The following is a 20603-nucleotide window of genomic DNA, read 5'->3' as shown; positions in this document are numbered from 1 at the left end:
CGGGCCATGTTGACGCATGTCCTCACTTTCTTCCCTTGATGTTTCTGCTTCTATTTCTTCCAAAACCATAGACTGTTACTTGGTCACTGCTGTTATTCTGCAAACACATTTTCTCTACACTAGTCTGCAAGAAGTAGTGCTTTCAACAAACTTGACTTTCACTGTCAGTTGCCAACTGGCAATTTGTTTACTCCCTCACATTATGGTTACCAGAACTTTTAATAGGAGTCACCACCATTTCTAAAACCAATATATAAAACCTGATGGCTTGCATTTATTGTTCTTTTTGGATTTCCTTCTGAGGGAGTTAAAATTTTTAGCCTAGACTCCTATATAAATGAGTCTATGTTTCAGTCCTGGAATATTTAATGGCTATCCATTTCTTTCATTGTTAACTCTTGAACAATGTGATGCTTATGAGTGCTGACTTATCATACAGTCAAATATCTGTGTATAATTTTTGACTCCCCTCAAATTTAATAACTAATAATCTACTGTTGACTAGAATTCTGCCTTGCTGATAACACAAGCCAGCAATTAACACATATATTGTATGTTATATATTTTACTGATAACTTAAATGTAATGCTATTTTAAAGAGCAACTGACATCCTAACTGGTATTCCCTATCCCAGGACAGTAAAAAATCATAGCAATTAACCTGGAATTATAGGTATTCTAGGAATTTTCATGATTCATATAGAAAACCCAATACTATTCTCTGCTGAGTTAGAGAATAGGAGGAATGCTATTTTTACAATGACTATTAGAATGAAATGACTTGGAATTTGTAATTCAACGTATTTGAATTTGAATTGAAATAGCCACATTTGTATCACAATTTAAGCTTTGTGAAGTGTTCAGAAGTCAATATTGGAAATTTTTTCAAATTATTGCTACAATAGTTTTAAAAATTATTTTGCTGATAGTATTAAGTAGGTTATAAGTAACTGACAGAAACCAAACTAAAAGGTTTGAAGCTGTTGCACAAATCTTATCCTCCAAAATACATGACTATCAAATCCACTATCTAATCTTGGTATTCACCTGAATGTTTGAAATTCTATTTTCTTGCAATGCAGTTCCTATTTTATACTTCTTTCATATACTTTTTCAATGTTCATTTTAAAGTTTATTTATTTGCAGAGAGGGAGAGGGAAGGAAAGAGAGAGAGAGAGGGAGAGAGAAAGAGAGAGGGAGAGAGAGAGCTGTGGAAGAGCAGAGACAGAGGGAGAGAGAGAGAATCCCAAGCAGGCTCTGCACTATCAGCCCAGAGGCCGATGTGGGACTCGATCCCACAAACTGCAAGATCATGACCTGAACCAAAATCAAGAGTCAGATGCTTAACTGACTGAGCCACCCAGGTGCCCCTTCTATCACACACTTTTAACATGAAGTATTTTTGTTGCAAAACTATTTGCTTACACCACCACTTATTACCTAGCTCTTGCAATGTGTCACTAAATTTTCTGAATCCTGTTTGATGTCTTCACTATTCAGTTTATTTTCCTCCAGTCATGATTTCTTAGTTGGCAAAAATGATTAATTTTTTCTTCACTCACCCAGTAGACACATTAATTTCTTCATTCCTCAGTACTCAACTCAAAATTTTAAATCTACATATTTTTTTCCTTTATTTTCTAAAAGAATAATAGAAGACAGTAACAGGTTTTGGTAAGATTCAAAAATCTCACCAATGTCTTCACCATTTTTTCTCCAATAATGTAGCATCCATAATTTGCTTGACTCTTTTTTCCTTTCTCAGTTTTTAGTTTTAAGCACTCAAGCCATCATGAAGAAATAAGAAGTGAGGATGAAGGGATGTTGGGCCTTGACCAAATACTGGAGTCATACTAACCTGGAAACACATCTTTGTCTTGTTAACCACTAGATGTTTAAAATGTGGAAAATCATTTTCATTTTAACACTTCAGTATTCTTCTCTCTAAAAGGCAGAAAATATCTCACTTGAAATATTGTTGTGAGGATTAGAGGTAATTTATTATAATATACTTAGCAAAATGTCTGGCTAAGAGAAAGTGCTCAATAAATGCTTGCTTTTTCTATATTTGTTTATTTTCTTAAGAAGCTCTTCTGCTCTGGAAATCACTCACAGTTTTATTGCCATTTTGAAGCAAATTTAATAATACATGCATATGATAAAAGACTCCACTTTAACAGCTGTCTTCATTTTAAGCACAACTAATTGCAAAAGATCATGAATAATATTGCTAGTCATAACGCAGTATGTTGATGCCATTATATGTATGCCATAGTGCCAGAATGATATTTATGTATTCAGTGTTGGGAAGACAGCTGTGGAGATTGCAAAAGAACCCTCTTGAAGTTAGTGTTTCCATTTAAGGCAAGTTAATTATTCTCAAAGCTTAAATATCTTTAAAATATACTTTTTAAAGAAACACTTATTATTTGGAATGCAAGGGCAAATGTACCTTATGTTCTTATACTTTTTTTTATTTTTTTAAAGAAATCATTATGTATTTTATTATACCTATAAGAAAAAAATTGAGGACATTTGATTGGATAAACTACCAGAAGCTTTAAAATAATGAGCTTCAAAAATATAAAAAAGACTGCCATAATAAACAATAGTAAATGTGATTCAATTTTGAAATTCATCTCACTTGACTGGAAAATATATATATATATATATACTATTTAATGTTTATTCATTATTTTTAGAGAGAAAGAGCATGTGCAAGCAGGGGAGGGGGAGAAAGAGAATCCTGAGGCTCCACACTACGTGGAGCCCAAAGCAGAACTGGATCTCACAAACTGTGAGATCATGACCTGAGAGGAAATCAAAAGTTGGATGCTGAGCCACCCAGCTGCCCCTGGAAAATATACTTTCTTTCTTATATTCTTCACTGAAAAAATAACATTTAATTCTTTTTTTTTTAGGTTTATTATTTTGAGAGAGAGAGAAGGAGAGAGAGCACAAGTGAGGGAGGGGCAGAGAGTGAGAGGGCCTGAGGGAGAGGGACAAAGAGAATCCCAAGCAGGCTCCATGCTATCAGCTCAGAGCCCCACACAGAACTTGATCTCACATACCACAAGATCATGACCTGAGCTGATATCAAGAGTCAGATGCATAACCAACTGAGCCACCCAGGTGCCCCAATTCTTAAGACATTTAATTTGACAAATTAATCCCTGGGTCTTTGAATTCTAGAAATCATCCAAACTAAAAACAAATAATTGCATTCTTATAATCTATAACCAAAATTAATGGAACAATATTTTTTTTAAATACAGACTAATCATTTTGATTTACTTTTCAGAAGGACATGCTTCATCGTAATAGTTTGATATAGCTTGAGAAACATTTTGAAATAACGATGTATGTTTAAGTCAATATGCTTAATACAACTGACATATATTACTTAAGGTAACATTTTGAATTATATAAAAATGTGAATAACTGTATCTCCTGAAAGTTGTTTAGAATGACTTTTCTATTTCAGTATTTCACATTTTTAAAAACACTGAAATTACAGAGTCTCTTGTAATTATTAATTTTGAGGTATATTTGGAGAAAGGGAGAGGAGAAATCTAAGAGTCTATAACACATCAGGGATCACATGACTTCTTTATTTGATATAAGTTTAGTATTAGATTTTTTTAGTGTTTTTGTAAGTGTTCTTAAACATTTACATTCCTAAGTGTATATTCAATTCTTCAGACTAAATTATATGATCCTTTTCTTTTATCTATGATTTCTAACCATAGTGATCAAATGTTGATATGGTTAGGCATTCAGTAACTTCTGTTTTCTCTCTGATTGATCCTATAAACCTTTTTTGTTTTTTCATTTTTTTGTTTTACTTTATGAATCATCATCATTGTGATCTAATTTATATAACATAAAGTAACTAATTTTAATTATAGAGTCCTATGAGTTTTGACAAATGCATTTGATAAATAACATTTAGCCATCAGAACATGCAGAATATTTTCATCACTACAAAAAGTTTCTTTTGCAGTCAATCTCCCACATCCTCAGCCCTAGGCAACCACGAATCTGTTCTCTGTCAGTGCAGAATAATTTTGACGATTCTAAAACTTCATATAAATGGAATAAAACAACATGTGTTACTTTATATAAGGATTCTTTGACTCAGCACAATGCTGTGGAGATTCATCCACGTTGTTGAATGTATGCAGTTTGTTTTCTTTTATTGCTTAGTAGTACTTCATATTATAAATATGTGGAAATTTATTTCTTCATAAATTGATGGTATTTGGTTTTACTTCTCCAGTTTGGAGCTAATATTGTTTATAAACATCCACATTCAGGGTGTAGAGTATCTATTTTGGTATTTTCTTTTGTCTGCTCTGAGATTAAGGATTCTTAATATACTCCAGGTTCAAGTACTTTTATGAACACCTTTAGAAAAACAGATTTTAATTTTGAGAAAGTACATGTACTATTTGAATAATTTATCACACAGACTATCAGAAAACATTGAAAATAGATATATCTAAAAAAAGTTTGGTTCTAGAATATATAGAGAATAATTATAACCTAATTTTAAGACACCAAAAAACCAAATGTATAATGTACCTTTACATTTTTTAAGTGTCTTTCAAAGAACAGATTTTTCTTGTGTGTGTGTGTGTGTGTGTGTGTGTGTGTGTGAGATTCGTCATGATCTTTGCTTATACTAAATTACTTAAGATTTTTTCCTATGTAGTATTCTAGAAGGTATATGATTTTAGTATGTACATTGAGATCTATGGGAATTTAAAAACAATTTTTGTGTATTGTGAAATAAAAATTGACATTCACTTTTTTTTCCGTATGGGTGTTAATTTGTTCTAGTGGTTTTGTTGAAAATATTTACCTTGGTGTATCCATGAATTATCTATTGTTTGTACATTGTGGTTCTATTGCTACATACTATCTTTCATTAATATGCATCTATGCTTATGCCAAAAACATGCCACCTTGAGTACTGCAACTTCTTTGAAGGTCTTGAAATTAACTAATGTAATTCTTCCAACTTACCCTTTTTTTTCCTAAAAAAAGTTCTTTCATTTCCTGTTTGCTACTCTACTTGTTTCTAGAATTTTATACATAAATTTTAGATCAGTTTGTCAGTCTCAAAAAGAAAAATCCCTGTTTTCAGATGGATGGTATTAACATATTAAAAATATTTTATCTGAGAATGACTTCTAGATTGATATCATGATAAACTGCATGGAATATCTCTCCAAGGAAACAACCATAATACATGTGAATAGAATAAAAATCTAATTAAAATTTTTGAGAATTTTCTTATTGTGATACAACAAATGAAGAAATATTTATTCAAGAAAATCTATTACATGTGGATAAGATCGGCCAGTGTCTGTACCCTTTGAGACAAGACCTGTTGTTTTCCTCCATAGCTCAGCATGATAAACCTCTATTTTAGGTCAATGTAGGCAAGAACAAAGGCAACATAGAGAACAATCCAGAATTGTTACAAAGTATAATTAAAGCATTTGACTGTCAACAAAACTTTTATGACAAATGCAGCAAAAGTGGAAAGTGTAAGCCATACACAAGAAAAAAACAGGCAAAAATAATTGCCATTGAGAGTACCTATATGTCATACTTAGAAGATGAATGTTTACCTTAAAGAAGCTATTATAATTAAGCTAAAAGAACTAAAAGGAGTCATACTTAAAAAGTAAAAAATGGCACAATGACAATGTGCAACCAAATAAAGCATATTAATAAAGATATAAAGATAAAAAAAGAGCTACCATGAAATTTTGGAGTGGAATAACACAAAAAGCACAATTAAAAAAATACTAGAGATGCTAAATAGTAAAACTGAGCTAGTGGAAGGATCATTAAACTTGAAGATCGATTAATAGAAATCATGTATCTCAGAATCATATATATTTTTAAATTTTTTTAATGTTTATGTATTTTTAAGAGAGACATGGGGGAGGGGCAGAGACAGAGGGAGACACAGAATCTGAAGCAGGATCAATGCTCTGAGCTATCTGCACAGAGCCCAATATGGGGTTTGAACTCATGAACTGCAAGATTATGAACTGAGCGGAAGTCAGATGCTAAACCAACTGAACCACCCAGGTGCCCCCATGCGTCTCAGAATCAAATGGAAAAATAAAGAAAACTGAACAGAACCTTTGAGAAATGCGGAGTTTCATTAAGCACAGTAACATAAGTTTAACTGGAGTTCCAGGAAAAAAGAAGACAGTGTAAGGAACCAAAAAAAAAAAATTCAAAGATATAATGGTTGAAAACTTATAAATCTGATTAAAAACATTAAATCTAATACTGACGTAGCTCAGGGCACCTGGGTGGTTGAGCCGGTTGAATGGTCAACTTTGGCTCAGCTCATGATCTCATGACTCATGGGTTCAAGCCCTGCCATAAGGCTCTGTCCTGACAGCTTGGAGCCTGGAACCTGCCTCAGATTCTGTGTCTCAGTGCCTCTCTTCCTCTTCCCCTTCCCCACTCATGCTCTGTCTGTCTCTTTCTCAAAAATAAATAAATGTTAACAAATTTTTTTTAAAAAATACCAAGTAGCTCAATGATCTCTAAGAAGGCACAGAAATCCATATCTAGATTTATTATAGGGGAAAAACTGCTTAAAGAGAAAGGCAAAATCTTAAAATTATCAAGTAAAAAGATGTCTGGGTGGCTCAGTCAGTTGAACATCTGACTCTTGGTTTCAGCTCAGGTCACAATCTCACAGTTCCTGAATTCAAGCCCTGTGGGAGCTCTGTGCTAATGGCATAGAGCCTGCTTGGGATATTCTCTCTCTCTCTCTCTCTCTCTCTCTCTCTCTCTCTCTCTCATTCTCTCTCTCTCTCTCTCCGCCCTGCCCCTCTCCTGCTCACTTGTTCTCTCTCTTTTCAAAATAAATAAACTTTAAAAAAGCATCAAATAAAAAAATGACTGATCATATACAAGGAAACCCAATAAAGTTAATAACTGACACCTCATCAGAAATAATGGAGGCTGGGGCACATGGGTGGTTTAGTCAGTTAAGCGTCCAACTCTTGATTTCAGCTCAGGTCATGATCTCTGGGTTCCTGTAATCAAGCCCGGCCTCGGGCTCTATGCTGACAGCACAGAACATGTTTGGGATTCTCTCTCTCTCCTTCTTTCTCTCTGCCCTTACCCTGATTACGCTCTCTCTCTAACAAACAACAAAAAACAAAACAAAACAAAACAACAACAACACACACACACACACACACACACACACACACCAAAGAATGGAGGCTAGAAGGTTGTGAGTTGACACATACAAAGTATAAAAAACAAATTGTCAACCAAAAATCTTATATCCTGGAAAACTATATTTCAAAAATGAAGACAAAATAAAGACATCCTCAGAATTTTTTGCCAGCTGATGTGACTTACAAAAAATACCATACAAAATTCTTTTGGACAAATAAAGTGATTTAAGACTATAAAGTAATTCCATATGGAAAAAAAAAAGCAACAGAACAGTGGTAAATAAAATTAGGTAATAAAGAAGACAGTATAAATGTATACTTCTTTCTTTCTTTAACGGATTCAAAAAATTGTAAAAATTAGTATGTATATAATTATATTGTTGGGTCTATAATATATAGACATGTAATATACTTGACAATAACAAGTTGTCAAATAATAACAAAACTTGATAATTGTTATTGTCAAATAACAAAGCACAAATACCATGGATTTGAAAACTATTAGAATAAGGAAATACAACAGATGGTGACTGAATTATACAGGAAGCAATTAAGAGAAACAGAGAAGAGTAAGTAAGAAAGCTAATATAACAAAGCATCTTTTCTAATGTGTCTTGAATGACATAAAATGATATAAAGTAACAATTATAAAAATATGGTTTTGAGTTTGCAAGAAATTTAGAAGACACATAATAATATTAGTATGACAAAAAGGAAAGAGGGGATACAGCCATGTAGGAATAACATTTCTACATTATACTGGTTATGTTAGTATAGATCTAAAACATAATCTGGTAAGTTAAGAAGTATCTATTAAACCAAAAATCAACCAGTCACTAAGAAAAAGATTCAAACAAATATAGTATAAATATAATTCAAGGAATTAAAACATTATACTAGTAATTATTCTTTTAAGAAAACATAGAAGAGAGGAAGAAGAGAGGAAAAAAATAGACATGACACACAGAAAAGACAGAAATCAAAATGGCAGAAGCAAATTCACCTATATCAATAACATTTTACATTTCCACCAATAGTATATAAGGGTTTCATTTTCTCCACATTCTTGCTAACACTTAACACATAATAATAAAATTAGCTATCCTAACAGGTGTAAAATGATGTCTCATTGTGATTTTGATTTGTATTCCCCTAATTATTAGTTATGTTGAGCATCATTTTACATACCTTTGGGCCATTTGTATGTCTTCTTGGGAGAATTGTCTATTCAAGTCTTTTACCCATTTTAATTGAATTATTTTTTTTTATTATTGCATATAGGAGTCCCTTATATATTTTGGATATTAAACCCTTACCAGATACATAGTTTGCAAATATTCTCTCCTATTATGTCAGTTACATTTCATTATGTTGATTATTTCCTTTTCTCTGCAGCAGAAATATTTTATTTTGATGTAGTCCCACTTTTCTAACTTTTGTTGTTCTTGCCTGTGCTTTTGGTGATATACACAAAAGCCAGTGCTATGACCAGTGTCATAAAGTTTATCTCTGTATTTTTTTTCTAGGATATCCAGTTTCAGTTTTTATGTTTGAGCCTTTAATCCATTCTGAATTGACTTTTGTATATGATGTATGATAAGCATCCAATTTCATTATTTTTCAGGTGGATATCCAGTTTTCCTAACACCATTTGTTGAAGACTATCCTTTCTCTATTGTGTATTCTTGGCATCCTTGTCAAAGATCAGTTAGCTGTATATGCATGCATTTATTTGGGGCTCTCTATTGTGTTCTATTGGTCTATATATCTGTGTTTATGACAATACCATACTGTTTTGATTCCTATAGTCTTAAAATGTATTTTGAAATGAGGTTATATGATGCTTCTATCTAAGTCCTTCTTCTCAAGATTGTTTTGGCTATCCAGGGTCCTTTGTAATTCCATATGGACTTAGGGTTTTTTTATTTGTTCTGTAAAAAATGTCATTGTGAATTTGACAGAGATTACACTGAATTTGTAGAAAGCTTTATGTAGTACAGGCATTTTAACAATACTGAGTCTTTCAATTCATGAACATGTAATAAGTTTCCATGTAATTGGGTTTTCTTTAATTTCTTTCATCAGCATTTTGTAGTTTTCATCATACAAGTCTTTCAACCTCCTTTGTTAAATTTACTCCTAAACATTTTATTCTTTCTGATGCTATTGTAAATAGGATTGTCTCTTAATTTCTATTGTTATTATGTACAAACACAATTGATTTTTTTAAGTTTATGTATTTTTTTTTGAGAGAATCTCAAGCAGGCTCCATGCTGTCAGTGCAGAGCTCAATTGCGAGGCTAATCTCACAAATCATGACCTGAGCCAAGATCAAGTCAGAGACTTAACTGACTGAGCCATACAGGCACCCACAGAATTGATTTTTATATGTTGATTTTGTATCCTTTAACCTCATTGTACTTATTATTTCTAATAAAGAAATAAAAGGCATCCAAACAGGAAAGGAAAAAGAAAAACTATCTGTTTGCAGATGATTGAATCTTATATTGGAAAACTCCAAAGACTGGACAGATTAGATTTAACATTAAGACCGATTTGTACCATTATTTATATGAGTTTTCTCAGGTTTCTACTGAAAATTTCAGTTATCATCAAAACCTCTCCACCCTGGCTGATCAGAACTTGATTGTTCCTGTTCTGGGTGTCATCTGGGAATTGATTCTTCAGATGATAGCTCCTTAGTTGTTATCTTTGCTCAGTAGCTGTTTCTAGTACCCTCCAAGAATCTTGCCTTATACCTGTACAGTCAGTATTCAGCCAACGACTCAAGTGATTCTCTACAAAGATCTTTCAAGCCATTTCTTGGAGTAGTTCCCTTCTGTCCAGTATTCTGCCTGCTGGTTCTGAACACCTTAGCATCCTTGCATTTTGACTTCTGTATCTAGTCAGAAATCTTCCCTGTTTTGTACATTTCCCCACCTGTGTGCTGCGATTTGGAGAAGGCTTCCAGTAAGAAAGACAGGGTGTTTGTAAAATTCACCTTGTTTGATTATTCCTCTCATTGATTTCAGAATATAAACAACATTTTCCCAATGTGTGAAAATATTTATTTCATAGATTTCATCCAGTTTTTGCTATTGATGCTGTTGTATTGTTGTTGTTGATGCTTCTACCTTTGTCCAGACAAAACTCTCATCATGTTTACATAAAATTAGAAAAGGACGCATTGAGTTTTATTCCAAATATCCTTGACTCAAAATAGCAACAAACATCAAACTTATTGGGAGAAAACAGATGCCACAATCTAGCCCTGAGGTTAATATGGTTGGGGCTTGCATAACTCCAGAACTATAGTTGTCATACAACTTAATCCCCCAAAATACCCAGAGTTATTATTACACTTTTGAACATGATAAACTGCAATCTCTGGGATATCAATACCGTTTTAGGATTAGGGGAAATGATCATGTCTTAGAAGCAAGGACAAGTTAAATAAATCATCCATAACTGTAAAGGAGTCATAAATGTTTCTTCTTTCTGTAGTGATAAAACATACATGCTTATGTGTGTTCTTGCACATTCGTATATGCAAAAAGCTGTCACTCATTAACACCCTATGCCAAAAAAAGTTAATAAATAATGAAAGTTCTTCTCAGTCCTCAGCCTAACTACCATCATTTTCCTGGTTTTTCACTAAAGTTAGTCGACTCTGGTTATGACTCTATCAACACATTTCACTGTCAATCTGGAACATCTCTCTAATGACACAGATTTTCATATAAAGCCATCTGCATTCCTTTCTACCAGGCTGCATATTTGACAAGAATTATTTTGGTATTAAATTTAAATACTAGCAGGGCTTACCATGTGTAGTCTATGAAATTTAAACTAATTTTAAAATTTTAACATATGAACTGTAATATATGAATTAATAAGAAATCAGTTCTAAAATAATTCTCAGTTTCAAAATAATTTCACTTTAAAAGTTCAGACTAAAGCATAATTTAAACTCTGATATATAATCCAAATCTTATTTTGTGCATTTGCATGTGTCCATAGTGAAGGAGAATTTCAGTTATATTTCCAAGGCAATTACGACTAACCTCAGTTTATCATCTCTCTATTATAGTTATTCAAACATTAACCCTTTTGAGAAGAATTTTTATTTAAGGTAAAAATACTACAAATATTAACTATATTATATATTAATATATATTAACATACACACACACACACACACACACAAATGCACATGTAAAACAAGCATTATAATATAATCACTAGCATCTTAAAAGTCACTTGGTCCAAAATTCAGAGTCCCTCTCCAGGAATATGACAGCCACCCCTGCTAGATTTCTATGACTCCTTAAAATGTGATGGGGAATGGGGAAGTCTACATTTGTGATGATATCTCTTATGACACGGTGAGTGGGTGAGTTTATTCTCTACCTCAAACCTTTATCAGGTTTCCTTGCTTTAAGAAGTCAGCTCTGGCTGGTTTCCATGGAGCTTTGCAAAGGCCAACTTCCAGGTTATTGGTCTTGAAAAATGAATCCCTTCCCTAACAATACTGGTTTTAAAATCTTCTATAGTACCAACTATTTGTAGCTTTTTACATTTGCAATTTGTTTAATGATTTTATGCTTCAGTAGAGTCTGTAGGGTAAAGCTAATAATATTTCCATCTTTATCTTTACTGTAGCATAAACAATTTTAAGATTTCTATACTGTGTGCACAAGGTATAATCTTAGAAGCCATTTTAATATTTAAAAATTTATCAAGTTATTTCTGTAATATTAGATGTTCAGCTTTTCTGATTTTTAATATTACAGAAAACATTGTAATAAAATATACCATTTGAGCTATTGAATCAAACCTTTAAATAAAACATGGTGTAGTCACAAAGGGAGGAAAAGAATAAGCAATGACATTAAACAAATCTAAGCTTAAGTTCTCCGTTCTTGACTAGCTGTATGACCTTGGAAACATTTCCCTGCTTAAAAGTATCACTTAAGCTCAAAATTGAAGACCTTCCCTGGATGGTAGGTATTATATTTAAAATATCAAATCACATTTGATGCATAATGAATGTGTTAAATAAGTCATATGCATTATAATATCATAGGTTAAATTCCCAGAAGGAATTCTATTCAACTTTAAATAAACTATTTACATTTCTTAGAGTATTTTTACAGATTACTTTACAAAGATTATAAAATTTTCAATGGTACTTACTACAATGTTCAAATTCTTTTTTAAATTTTGTTTGCATTTGATTATCACTAATTAATTTTTATTTTTCAGAGAGATAGTTGTTTAACTTTAACTTCCTGGATATATTTCTCTAAAAAGAGAAAACAAAAACATAATAGGACTCTTCTTGAAATAAATTGATAATTAATTTTTTCCAGAATTGAAAAGATTCATATATCTATATACTGAAATAACTTGTGTGTGTGTGTGTGTGTGCAGCCAGTCCCACTGTGAAGAGATATATACATTTGTGAAAAACTGACTTGACTGAAGCCATTATAAAATAAAGTTGAAGAGATCAATGCAGAGCTACTCCCTTAACTAGTCTCTGCTTGAAGTGGGCCAAAACTTTCAGAATGGGCAATATGGCAATTATTTTAAACAACTGGCTGAGAAGTCAGAGGGGGAATGGACATCCTGATCATGAGATTGATGGTTGTGGACTTTCTAAAGACAGAATCAGTAGTCAGTCAATGTATGATCCAGGTTGGCTTATCTTGTTAACAACCATAGAAAAAATTTTCCCTTCTCTTCAAATCATGTAATTGTACCCTTCTTTTACCTCAGAAAACCCTCTGCTTTCCTCCTACAAGCAGAATACTACTTGGGTTTCTACTAGAATCTGTGCTCCTTGAATTGCAATTCTTTAGTCCCAAGTAAGCATTATTATAGCTGTTGATTTTCAGGTTAAAATCTGTATCTATAAAAAACACCATTCCATACAAAATTGTGCAATAAAAATTACAAAACCATTGGGGAAAAAATGATGTTAAGAACATAGTACAAAAAAAAAAGCAAAAACAAAAAACAAACAGAAACAGAACTAAAAACCTTCATCAATGACATATAAAAATATATACAGAAATTAAATAAAGAAAAGACTCAGTGTTGTACATATTAAGTGGTTAAGGAATACATATTGTATATGGCACAGAATTTTGAAAAAATACCTAGTTTGTGTTCATATGTGGATGTTGGAACGGTTGATATTTGTGAAGGGGTAGACAGTGTGGAAAGAGTGATACTGGAGATATTGAAAATAAAGGAATTTCATTTTAAATGGAAGAAGAAACATGTCATTATAAAGAGTTTTATTTTGAAAAGAGAGCTGGTACAGGAGCTAGACTGATTTTAATGTCCAGACAGAATTCTTTAAAAATGGGTTGAAGGAGCGTCTGAGTGGCTCAGTCAGTTAAGCATCAGACCTTGGCTCAGGTCCTCATCTTCTGGGGTTCATAAGTTTAAGTCCCATGTCGGGCTCTGTGCTGACAGCTCAGAGCCTGGAGCCTGCTTCAGATTCTATGTCTCCCTCTCTCTCTACTCCACCCCCACTCACACTCTGTCTCTCTCTCAAAAATAAATAAACATTAAAAAAATTTTAAAAATGGGTTGAATAATAGCATACGTTGTCAAATAAAAACAAATGTGGAATCTAGCTAGGAAAACATTTTAATTAGATTGAAACACTAGTGTGGAGGTTCCTCAAAACATTAAATACATAAGACCCAGCAATAATGCTACTAGGAATTTATCCAAAGGATACAGGAGTGCTGATTCATAGGGGCACATGTGCCCCAATGTTTATAGCAGCTCTTTCAACAATAGCCAAATTATGGATGAACTGATAAAGATCAACTGATGAATTGATAAAGAAGATGTGGTTTATATGTACAATGGAATACTACTTGGCAATGAGAAAGAATAAAATCCTGCCATTTGCAACAACATGGATGGATCTGGAGGGTATTCTGCTAAGTAAAATAAGTCAGTCAGAGAAATACAGATACCATGTTTTCACTCATATATGGAGCTTGAGGAACTTAACAGAAGACCATGGGGGAAGGAAAGGGGAAAAAAATAGTTTCCAACTGGGGGAGGCAAACCATAAGAGACTCTTAAATACAGAGACCAAACTGAGGGTTGATGGGGTAGACAGGGGATGGGGGTAAGTGGGTGATGGGCATTGAGGAGGGTACTTGTTGGGATGAGCGCTGGGTATTGTATGTAAGCAATGAATCATGGGAATCTATCCCCAAAACCAAGAGCACACTGTATACACTGCATGTTAGCTAATCTGACAAATTACGTATGTATGTGTACATGTGTATGTGTGTATATATATATAAATATATATATATATAAACACATGTATATAAAGAAAATATACATATATATGTGTATATGTGTGTGTGTGTGTGTGTGTGTGTGTGTATATATATATATATATATATATATATAAAACATAACTGTCAGGGGAAAAAAGCTACTATAATAATAGGGAGAGCACCCTAATTTCAGAAATCTGCAATCATCTCAGAGGATTTTTGTTTATGAGGTAAAGGAGGTAATAAACTGAGATAAGGAGAATCTTTGAGGGGAAGCTGGACCAGCACGGGGACCAGTGCTCATATGACAGGGAAAGATAGGATTCAGTAGGCAAAAAGGGAGAGACTAAGGCTTGAAAGTCCCTGGGTGGGGAAAAACACTTTTTGAAAACATTTCTTTTGGGAACATCTAACCTCTAACAAACTCCCTCAGGCATCAAGTTCCTCTTGAGAATGTGACAGACACTACCTATCCTCCCTCAGGTTTCCCTCATGAATTTGACAGAAGACCTGACTAAAAATAAGTAGACCATAAAACGTATGACCCACAAGGAATAGTACGGCCATAGACCACTCCTCATATGATGGAAACGAACCAGTCAAAAAGGAATGACTAGGCATTTAGAGTTACCTAGCCAATAAGGGTAGAAGCTGAGAAGGGACAAGGGTGAAGGAAAGGGGCCAACAAAAACCCTATAAAACAAAGTCCCTTGCCTATAGTTGCAGGCATTCACTTTTGAATGCCTCCCCTCTCTGTAAAGAGAGTTTTCGTACTATTCTTATTTTCTGATCTTATACTCTAATAAATTTTTGCCTGCTGCTCATTTTATTCTGTGTCCACCTCTTCATTCTTCAAAGCAACGAGACAACGAACCCGGGGTATTGAGGTAAAAAGTTCGGTAACACTATCTGACAGGAAAAGGGTTTCCCTGTCGTCAGCTGATTCTTAGGGGAGAACCTTATGAGGGGACATATTCTATATATATATATATTTTTTTTGCTTTCTCAGGTTTGGAGAAGAGTTCAGAAGCCTGTAGGAAAGAGACAACCTAAAGTTTGGTCAAAACGAAGCAGTGGGTAACTGTGAACCTGTGAAATGGGCAACTGTGAACACTTGGTCTATGTCTTAATTGAAAAAAACTGATGCTTCAGGACACGTATGGAGTACTGCTGGAGCAATTCTTCAAAAAAGGGAGTATGAGATCTAGTTTACAAGAGGAGAGAGTAGCTTTTGCTAGAAGCAAGGCCCTTTGATCTACAATAATAGGAAAGAAGGAAGGATTTTTGTTTTGATTTTTCCTATTCAACTTAGTAGTGGCTATCTTTATTTCTAAAATCTATTTTGTTTAATTATCTACATATTTTTTCATGAGAGTTAGTAGTAAGAATGTTTTTGTAGATGTAGTAGAAATAACATTTTTGCCCTATTTCTCAGAGTAATTTCTAATATTCTTTAGAATTCTTTTTGACATATCAGTTAGTCATTATCCTACTTTCAAAAAATACTCCTTTGGGTATTTCATATTGATGCAGAAAATTACATATTTATAATACTTAATCTGTATATTTAAGAAATGAAAATAATAATGATTTAAACTTCAGCTTGTTTACATATTCAGATCTTCTTTTAAATCTCTAGTGAGGTATTATAGTTTACTCTGGATATTGCTAATAGCTGTCATTTTTTTTCAGTTTTATTATTTGTTTAAAATAAATCACATATATCAACATCACAAAATATGTAAAAATTCTATTATATAGCTCTAGCACTATAATGTTAAAAAAAATAGGACCTTTCATCTCACATTGGTTTAGACTGAAACAGATGAATGAATGTATAAAGAATAGCTCCTGTTCCTAAAAGTGCTGCTATAATTTTTAAATCTATAAAAGTTTGTTTCTCTATTATCAAGTATAGTAGAAAGTAATGACTGATCCTCTCTTATAATACCTATCTCATATAGCAATTTATTGTTTTCTTTTTCCAGAACATTTCCCTTTATGCTAGTTTGGGGTGGGACTGGCAATCATAATATCCCTATTCTTTGTTCCAGATTGATTTATGTAATTCACATACAAATGAACATATTACATTAATATCCTGGTCAGAGAAATTGATTCAAAGGTATTCTTCTCCCTGGATTATTGCATTTGTAATCAATGGAAGTGTTTTACCCCTGGAGTAACAAAATGGTGCATATGGGAATCAGTGACTGTAAAAGAGCATCTAAATTGCCATGTGGAGAAAATGGGTTTGTGATAAGAGAAAATGCAGGCATGGCAAAGAAAATTTCAGAGGCAAGAGATGGAAACTTTCTAGTTTTGGTTTTATTATTTATGTTAGCCAATATTTTTACTTTGCTTAATTTATTTTGAATTTTGATTTTTATTATTTTTCAACTGGAAGAGTAATTAATATTAAACCAATGTTTTGTAAAATGTTCTTTCTATTCATGGAACTCTACTTGAACTATAATCAAAGTCTTGGTATGCCCACTGACCTTGTTTGAAACAAATGGGTGAATGGAGTAAGAATAACATCCCTACCTGATGGGCCAGGTCATAGTTAACAAATCTATTGAAGTTCCAGTGCTTCAGAAGATTACTTAAAGTTTTCAGAACAGCAAAACTGCTAGATAAGCCCTTGGGAATTTTGATAATAGAATCAGATATTTAGAATAAATATTTAACTTGATTTATTTCTTTGTTACGCTGGTATTTCTACTTGAAACCTATTATTTATCTTCCCTTTATTAAAAACAAAACAAAACTTAATACCATTGGAAAATGTCAATCAGTCTTTTAATGCCATCTTTATTAAAGTAAGTTTTATTCTTGAGTTGATTATTTGGCAAAGATTCCCAATGCTGCAAATTGCTAATTCATTCAAAACACCCTCTCTATAACAAAATGTTAGTGGTTATATTCATTAAAAAAGGAGTTCCAGTCTTTTGAAACTTATAGTCACATTTAAAAAGTATGGCAATTAAAAATACTGGTCCAGATCATTTTAATTTTCATTTTAGTCATTGATCAGAGCCTTTCTTTCAGTGTTGTTAGATCTCATGGAAATATAGCCTGGTAAATACCCTACTGTGTAATTCTGTCACATCCATGTATTCTAACGTACTGATTATATTCCAATAGTGAAGAAAGTTAAGCTCCATTCTAGATAATCTAGATACTTTTCAGAATAATGTATTCATTATTCCTGTGATTTTTCTCTTCTAGGCAGCTTTTGGGAGACATCTTCACACTAAATCCATGCAGACATTAAAGAGTGAATTTAACCTTAAGATTGAGTTCTGCTTTCAGAAAAAAAAAGATACTTATTATATACGGGTGATCCTTGAACAGCACCAGTTTCAACTGTGTGGGAATCCACTTATACTTGGAGTTTTTACAGCACATTACTGTAAATGTATTTTCTCTCATGATTTTCTCAGCAACATTTTCTTTTCTCTAGGTTAGTTTGTTGCAAGAAAATAGTATATAATACACATAACTCACAAAATATGTGTTAATGGACTGTTTATGTTAGCAGTAAGGCTTCCAGTCAACAGTAGCTTATTAGTAGTTAAATTCGGGGGTAGTCAAAAATTAACACTTGGATTTTCAACTACATGGGGGTCAACACTCCTAACCCTCACACTGTTGTAATTGAATGCTTAAGTATTCAAAGTTAATAGAAGTGATAATGTTTAAAATTTACATTACATGATTCAATAGCTAAGTACATATATATTTAATTTCAAAGCACTAAAACATGGGGAAAGTTTCCTAGGCAGTTTCTTGAGAGGGTAAAGACAGTGAGAGTGAAGCATTTCACTTTTTCAATTGCTGAAGGAACAAAGATATATGGATTAAAGGTCCTATTAATAATAGAACTCATGGCCTTCTTTTTCCTAAATGTTTCTAAAATGACATTTATTTTTATATAATTATTTAATTTTCATCATTGTAATGCCTCTTCTGGCCTTGGTATCATATTCAGTGACTTCAAATTACGTTCTTTCTCAAACTTGTTGATAGGAAGACCTAATCCCATTTTCCACAAATATTTTATGAAACACTAATCGGTCTACTTAGGAAAATGAGAGTTTTAGATATTCCCATCCCCACTTGTCCTTTGCTATTTATAGAAAGAGTTCAATCTCTTTAAGTTATAATACATTTCTAAGGTTATCCATTTCTAACTGCACTTGCGTCAGACTTTAATCCAATTAGAGTTATTATCAAATACTATTTTTACAAAAACAAACTTCCATTCATCACGTATGTTATAGTTGTGACTTTTTGATAGATCATTCTGGAAGTGAATTACAATTTAATAAGTTTGGCCCTTTCCACCACAGGCAATAACAGCAATAAAATGTATATAAACAAAACATTGTTAGAAATGACAGCTGTATCATGGCATTTCTTACACAGTCTTACTAAAGATATATAGTACAGATAATCAACATATAGAGACATTCTGAAATTTAAATAGATCTTATTGCTTTCTTAATTTCAATGAGAGAAAAAAAGGCTGTCTAAAACAGTAATTTTGTTATAAAATAGTTTCAACTGAGCTTAAACCAGTTTGTGTGTCCCCTAAGACAAAATTGGACAATGTGCAATTTTTCATTTCCAAGACAGTAATTATAAAATATATTTTATCCTACTTTTGCTATGCTAATTAAATCATGGAGTATAATTAGCACTATAGTGATTAAGGTGAGTCTTTTCTTTTCTAAAGTCATGTCCCATCTTTTGCATTTAGCTCACTTTTCTATTGCTTCCGTTAGTTAAATATCTCTTTCTATGTAAAAAAAGATTTTTACTACTTTCAAAGATTGTACAGAAACCTATCTAAATGTGATTAATCAAATAATGCATTCATGTGATATGTACATTAATTCTGATTACCATAGAATGACAATATTTACAACATAGTAACTTAATTAGCTATATGCTAATTTATTATGGAATTAATATATGATTAATTTATAAACATTGATTTAATGGTCTTTACATTAACATCGGGAAACGATATATCAATGTAAGGGTCATACTGAAACAGCGCTAGCTCATTTTAACACACTATGTATGTACGTATTTATTTATTTTAATGTTTTTTTATTTAGTTTTGAGACAGAAAGACAGAGCGCAAGCAGGGGAGGGCACAGAGAGAGGGAGACACAGAATCCGAAGCAGGCTCCATTCTCTGAGCTGTCACCACAGAGCCCAAAGCAGGGCTTGAACCAGGAACCACAAGATCATGACCTGAGCTGAAGTCAGATGCTTAGCCGACTAAGCTACCCAGGCGTTCTTTAACACACTTTTTAAAAAACTTGTGACACTTTCCCCTAATGATTTTTCAGTCTATCTTCTAAACAATATTGTCAAACTTTGCATTCTGTAGTTTGTCGGACAAAAATAGTGAGTGAAATGAAAGTTTTTAAAATGTTCTCAGACTGCAAACATATCTCGCTCTTGACTATTCCTACACCAGGGACAAGGTGTGCTGATCCTTTGAATCGCCTAGGCTTGCATATCTCTCTTAACAATACTGGTCTAATTATGCCTGTTAGTATATAAATACAGATAAATTGTCTTTGGAGAGATCACTTTCACATGAAGATGAAGAAAGTTATTACAGAGAGATGTGGCTTCTAAATGGGTCTTCAAGGTATTTTTTTTTCTCTAGAAACCATAATTATAAGAGAAAGACATTACATATAACTATAAACATCAACATTTAAATTTTTAATAATTATTGAGAACTTAATGATGTGCAGAACAATGCCCAAATCACTTACATATATTAACTCAAGCATGAGGTCCTTTGAGGTAGGCACTATTATTATTGTGATTGCATAATTAAGATAATTGAACCACAGAGAAGATAAATTTTGTGTCCATGTACAGATAGCTAACGAGGTGAGGAGTCAGACTTCTAATTCAAGTATGTGCCAGAGAATGCAAGATTAAGGATAAAATATTGTAATTTTTTGAATTTTGTTTTGTAAGTTAGTTTTTATTTTCCATCATTGAACATATCTGAAACAGTCTC

At 32.7% G+C, this 20603-nt stretch overlaps 1 long non-coding RNA gene across 1 annotated transcript in view; it reads right to left on the bottom strand.

Moving 5' to 3' along the window:
* LOC122231038 overlaps positions 1-1940 on the bottom strand; it is an 80457-nt gene extending 78517 nt beyond the window's left edge. The window contains exon 1 of the long non-coding RNA XR_006208147.1: positions 1859-1940. This is a non-coding gene — a long non-coding RNA (uncharacterized LOC122231038). The remainder of the gene's footprint in view (positions 1-1858) is intronic.
* Between the last annotated feature and the right edge of the window lie 18663 nt (positions 1941-20603).

The sequence above is a fragment of the Panthera tigris genome, chromosome A1 (genome assembly GCF_018350195.1).
Source record: "Panthera tigris isolate Pti1 chromosome A1, P.tigris_Pti1_mat1.1, whole genome shotgun sequence".
Taxonomy (NCBI): Eukaryota; Metazoa; Chordata; class Mammalia; order Carnivora; family Felidae; genus Panthera; species Panthera tigris.
The sequence above is the reverse complement of the archived record's forward strand: the minus strand, read 5'-3'. Positions and strand labels throughout refer to the sequence as shown.